The sequence below is a fragment of the Tiliqua scincoides genome, chromosome 14 (genome assembly GCF_035046505.1).
Source record: "Tiliqua scincoides isolate rTilSci1 chromosome 14, rTilSci1.hap2, whole genome shotgun sequence".
Classification (NCBI taxonomy): domain Eukaryota; kingdom Metazoa; phylum Chordata; class Lepidosauria; order Squamata; family Scincidae; genus Tiliqua; species Tiliqua scincoides.
Window position 1 is genome coordinate 1442835 of NC_089834.1, and position 6475 is coordinate 1449309.

Here is a 6475-nt window from a genome sequence, read left to right on the forward strand (position 1 = left end):
GTGCCAAGTGACCTTGGCATTGGCCGCTGGTGTAGCCCAGTCTCCAAGGCCAGCCCAAAGCGCCACCCCCAACATCCAGGCACCGCGTCTTTGCAACGTCCAGCTGGGATCCCCCTTGTTTCATCCAACACCGGAGTTGCTTCCCGTCTCTGCCTAGGGGCCAGCTCTATGCCTGTTTACTCCAATGCAAGTGCCACTGAGTTCAATGGGACTTCCTGCCAAGTAACTGTGCAGGGGCCATCAGCTCATTCAAAGAATGGCTGCCTTGGTCTCAGACATGCTGTCCGCCAATGGAAGGGGAGCAAGAAGGGCACACCGGGGGGGGGGGGAGCCTCTACAGACAAGCACAGCAAGGAAGCCAAGAGCCATCTCTAGAGAAGAAAACAAAAATATAGGCTGCCTCCCTGTCCCCCAAATGCTTCTATGGCCCTTGCTTCAGTCACCGGAAGCAGGAGGTGTGCGCACTAGTGAGCAAAAGCTGGCTGAGCCATCGGTCCTACCTTGGCTTGTCCGGAAAGAATCATAGAGTTGGAAGTGATCCACAAGATCATCTAATCCAACTCCCTGCCTGTAGTAGGAAATCTAGAACATCTCCAGCAGGTGCCTGGTGAGTATCTGCTTGAAGTAGTAGTAGAACTTTATTACGGTCATAAGACCAGCCACTCTGCTTGAAGGTCTCCAGTGAGGAAGAGTCCACCCCCCCCCCCCAGCAATCTGTTCCATTACCAAACCACCCTGACCATCCAGACTTTCTTCCTGAGGTCCAGCCAGAATCTTCTCTCTTGCAGTTTGCACCCATTGGATCTAGTTCTACTCTGAGGGAGCTGAGAACAGATTTGTCCCTTCTTCTATACCAGGGGTGCCCAAACCCCGGCCCTGGGGCCACTTGCGGCCCTTGAGGCCTCTCAATGCAGCCCTCACGGAGCCCCCAGTCTCCAATGAGCCTCTGGTCCTCCAGAGATTTGTTGGAGCCCGCACTGGCCCAACGCAACTGCCCTCAGTGTGAGGCCAACTGTTTGACCTCTCGCATGAGCTGTGGGATGAGGGCTTCCTCCACTGCTTGCTGTTTCACATCTGTGATACAGTTCCAGCAGCAAAGGAAAGGCCAGCCTTGCTTTGTGCAAGGCCTTTTATAGGCCTTGAGCTATTGCAAGACCTTCATCCATTCATATAAGTTCATCTTTAATATATTCATTTATGTAAACTTATGTACATTTATTCAAATTTTAAATGTAAATTGATTCTTTTTTTCCCTGGCCCCCGACACAGTGTCAGAGAGATGATGTGGCCCTCCTGCCAAAAAGTTTGGACGCCCCTGTTCTATACTATAGGACAGGTTTTCTCTCCCAGCCTTCTCTTCTCCAGGCTGAAAACACCAAGTTCCCTTATCCATTTCTTGTAGGGCTTGTTCTTCAGCCCTCTAAATATCTTCTGATCATGCACTGATTAACATTTGGGAAAAGATTTTATAGTGGGTAAAACTGCTCTGGAAGGGGGCAGGGAAAAAAGAGAGAGCGCAACACTCTGCTGGTCTCATTTGCAGGCTGGTTCTGTTTAGTCCAACTCAGAAACTAGCCCTGGAGGGAACAGGGAGGCCGGAGGGGACATTACAGGACCCCGAGGTGGTTGTTGGTTTTGGGGAGAGGGGAATATGGGCTCTAACAGGGGTGAAACCACAGCATTTGGGGGGGGGGCTTGGGATTTTATCCCTCACCATGATCCTGAACTTGACTGTACAGAAAATCCTCACTTCAAGCTGTCCATCCGTCCTGGAAACTGCAACTTGAAGCGAAATGCCTTATAACGACACCCGTTTTGCCGCAGGCTGATTGAACCACCTCAACAAGAGCGATGCGCTTGCTGCACATTTCTGGTCACAGAAAAAGCACCAAACTTCTAAGGAAAGGCCCAAAACACTTTCTAATATTAAACGTTGAAATAAAAGTGAGCTTTGTGTGCCAGAGAAACCCCACACAGGCACGGGGAGAATGTGCAAACTCCACATAGATGCAGGCATTTTGGTGTGGGGTTTTTTTTTTGGCCTCAACAACTTTCTAATGATACAATCTTAAATGAAACAACTATAAGTGAGGACTTGCTGTACCTCCCCAGCATGTTACATATTTTAATTGTTAAAAAAAACAAAAACACTTCCACTGAAAGTCAATGGAGGTTTGGGGGGCTTCTCCCTCCCCCCCATTAAAATAGTGTTCAGGGGTGTGTGTGATTGGAATCAGAAACAGGAATGGACACAAAACCCCAACGCTCCCTCCCTCCACTGCTGTTTGCCCCCTTTGAGCCCCCCACAGCTTACCACTCTCACCTCCCCCAAAACAGGGTAATGTCATACACTGCGGATGACTATTCATATATCCTTATGTCCTGTTTGACCCTCACAGTGAGAACCTCCTTGCTGCCACACTCAGAGCAGCCCTGTGGCTCTGTGTGGGTGCCCACCCACACTCTGGGGTTGCCAAGCACCTGATATTTTCTTGGCCCACCCAGCGAGGCTGTTGCTTTGGCAGATTCTGCCCCAACTCCCTCCCGACCCACTAAGCTCCCTATGGTCCTGCTTGCTCTGGCCCCAACAGAGCTTCTGAACCCCTCTCCCCATGTCCACAAAGAGCCACACTATGATCCACGGTAACCACCGAGTCCATTCTGTACACTGAGACCCGCACCCTTCTCTGTCCCAAACCACATTTCATGAGCAGTCAGTGATGAAATGTTGCTACATCCAAATGACCCACGTGCTTGCTTTTAGGGACTGGGCACACACACACTCCCATCTCCTTAGCTCTGCTCTCTTTTAGTCAGGGGTGCAAATGCTCTAAAGACAGCCTCTCAGTTTCCAGTGGAACTCACTGCCAGGAGATGTTGACAGTTGGCTGGAGGGGTGGAGGACAGAAGCACAAAGGCGATGACCTCTGTTTACTCTGCAGTAAGTCTAATGGAGTTGGGGGGCAGCATGATTCTAGGGGGCACATTTACTTGGCCACAAGTCCCACTTTGTTCAGTAAAGCTTGTGTTTAGAAGGGCAGCTCATGACTCGGGAAGAAGCTGAAAAAAAATTGAACTGGCGGGGGGGAGGGACGGGGGAGGGACCCCTCCCATCCCCAGAAGCCTGTTGTTATGATCCAGGACATGTTCATCCTAGCTCCAATAATCTCCTCCTCCCCCTCCCCTCGATGGACTTCAAACAGATTCTGCTGCTCGCTAGGAGAGCAATGCCCCCCACTGCCTGGCGCCACCCAGCTATGGGTGGAAACCAACTGTGCCAAACTGTGGCTTTGCCTCTCTCAGACCCTCCTTTCTAAAATCATTGTAAGGGAGGGTGGGAGCTTGCCCCTTGAAGGGCTTTACTGAGCAAGTTTTAAAATGCCACATAGCTCTAAGCAGTGGCATAGCTAAGGGGGGTGGAGGGGTACATTGCCCAGGGTACCACGCCTTGAGGGGGCACCAACTCACACCCCCAACACAGATCTGAGGCAAAAAAGTGGCCTTCTAAGGCTTGGAGAGGCGGCATGGGAGTGAGGGTATTAACCATTTTCTTGCCCCCAGGTACTGGATACCTTAGCTATGCCACTGGCTGCAAGAAATGACCCACACAGAGGCCCCTCACTGTGGTCTGTGGATGGCTACAGTCCCATCAGTGTCAAATCCAATGTGCATTTATTTTTCACATTTTGATCCTGCCGTTCCTCCAAGGAGCTCAGGGTGGTGTACACGGGTCCCCTCCTTTTGTCCTCACAACAAACCTGAGGGGCAGGTGGGGCTGAGAGAGGGCAACTGGCTCAAGGTCACCCAGAAGCTTTGTGGCTGAGCAGGGATTTGAACCTGGGTCTTCCACCAGTTTTGAATCAGAGGCACTACAATATCCCGGCCCTCAATCCTCCCTCTTGAGCCTGTCAAGGAGCCAAGCTGCTCATGGACTGAGAGAGGCTTCCGGCTGCTTAAGATCCCACTGCCTCCCCTTCCCTCCCAAATCCGTACCAGATGATCCAGCTGGGGTTGCCAACTACTGCAATGGCCCAGAACCCAAGACTGAAGATGCCCGAGCCAAAAGTGTCAGGCCTCATTGAGAGGCATCACTGCACGTCGCGTTCAGATAATTCTTTCACCCCACTGTCACTTTGGGTTCAACAGATTTTTGAAACAAATACAAAAAAAAATGTGTTAAGCCAGAGGGTAAAGTGGGATGCAGCATAACTACTGCAAGCAGCAGCCCCTTTCAAGACCCCTTAAATTCTCAGGGTAGAGGGCTGCCGTGTCTAAGCGTAGAACCTGTAGCCCCTGGTCTTTCCCAGAGAACGTTCACAGGGATCTAGTTCCAAGCTAAAACTTTCCAGAGGGTTTCTCATGCTGCAAGTTCCCAGTCATAGTCCATGTTGCACATTGCACGATACGAAGGGGCTGGAAGGAGGAGATGCCCCGGCAGGGAAGCGAGGCATTTTCTTCAAGGGAGTACAGAGTGGGGGAATTATAGGAGGAGAGAAATGGTCCCCAGAGCACAACTCAAGGAAAGCAGGTGTACAACTTCCCCCAACAAAGTCTTATAATTAATAAACGGTCACAAGATTTTTACCACCATGCGGGCTGGGAACTGCCTAAACATCTAACACAGAATGTCACATAAATCATGGAGAAGGAAAGTACCCCCTAAAGATCATCTAGTCCAACCCCCTGCCTGAAGCAGGACATCGTCCCACAGCAGCTCCACCAGGTGCCTGTCACCTCTGCCTGAAGTTCTCCTGTGAGGGAGAGTCCACCCCCTACCACTGCTGAAACACTAACTGTGTGTGGCTTTAGCTCCTGACAAATTTAGTTGAAGGTTTCTTTATTTTGCCACGTAAGAAGACTTTGGAAAAAGTGGCGTGAGCTCGCTGCCCAGCCCAGCCCAGCCATCAAGATAGTTCATCTGGAAATGAAGATGACATCCTGAAGATAACATCCACAAGGTCGCCAGTTCGAGGCCACAGGCACCGTGCGACCTTGAAGCAGCTGACAAGCTGAGCCGAGCTATTTCCATCTGCTCTGAGCGTGGGAGGATGGAGGCCAGAATGTGAAGCCAGATCGGAATGAAACACCTGAATGTAGTGGTTCTTGAAAGAGAGAACCTTCTTTCAATTGTAAAAATCCCTATTTAATAAGGGATTTGGATAAGCCTGCCTATGTAAACCGCCTTGAATAAAGTCTTGAATAAAGACCAAGAAAGGCGGTATATAAATACCTGTTTAAAAAAAAATGGCAAAGTGCAATTCTGGAAGCTGTTCTCACCACCCCTTTCCCCAACCTCAGAGTCTGTTCCTGGGGGGACAAGTGGATCAGAAGGGCCAACCTTCAACCACACCATTATTCCAGAGCCCCCTGAGTCAGGAAACAGGACACCCCAGAGCCGAGCAGCATCGAGGTGTAACAAGAGTGGAGCTGGCACTTTCCTTGGGCGCTATGCCAAGGGGGGTGCCATTTTTTATCTCCTCCTCTGTGACTTCTGGGTTCACCCAGAGAAGGAGGAGGCACTGGCTACAGCCACTTTGTGATCTGGTTGCCACAGCTGTTTCTTCTCCTGTGGGGAGTACCAAGAAGTGATGTCACAAAGTCATGCAATGCTGTGACATCACTGCCTGGGGGGGGCATTTTCTGGGGATGTATCCTGGGGATACATCTCTGCCAATGCCCCCAACATGCCACTCCGTGGCAGCACAAGCCCAGAGGAAGAGTGCAGATGGCCACCCCTCTCTGAATCTTGGAAAGGGAAGTCCTCCCTGGTCACTTGGCACTCTCCACTGGGGCTCTGTGCCCTGACCTGGATGGAGCTGATGCTGGCTCTGTGCTGATGGAGGGACGGTTATGGCCAACAGCATGGGCAGACTTTCCTTTGGCAGGGGCTGCCACGCTTCCAAGGGAAGACAAGCAGAGGTCCCTGTGACAGCTTGGTGATGGGAAAAGGTGGCTCCCACCTATGCAGGAGAAGCCATTTCGAATGTTCTCACTCCAAGATCCGAGTCAGATTTTGGGCAAAACAATACAATGGGCCCTCCTTATCCACAGGTCCAGTATCAATGGCTGCTGAACCTGCAGCTGGAGGGCCTCCCAGGACCTCCCAGACATGACCAGAGGTGCCTTCTGGTTGGATTCAGGAGGTCCTTTGAGGACCGACTACAGATTTGATTACCTGTGGAAACTGCTTTCCATACGGGGACCTGGAATAGATCCCCTGCGGACACAGAGGACCCACTGGACCACATCTACTCTAAGAAACCCACAGTGGAAAGCAGGAAAAGGCCACAGACCAGGCAGCTCATCAACCGAGCGCAAAGAAAAAGCCCAAATCTCCATTTTGGGACACAAGCTATACAGACTTGGCTGCAGAGGCGAGTGAGGCCACAGGACCTGTCAGAGCCGTGAGGGGCACATTGAAGTCTGTGCCAGAACTCTGAACCTGAGGTCTCAGGGCTCAATCCTACCCAATGCA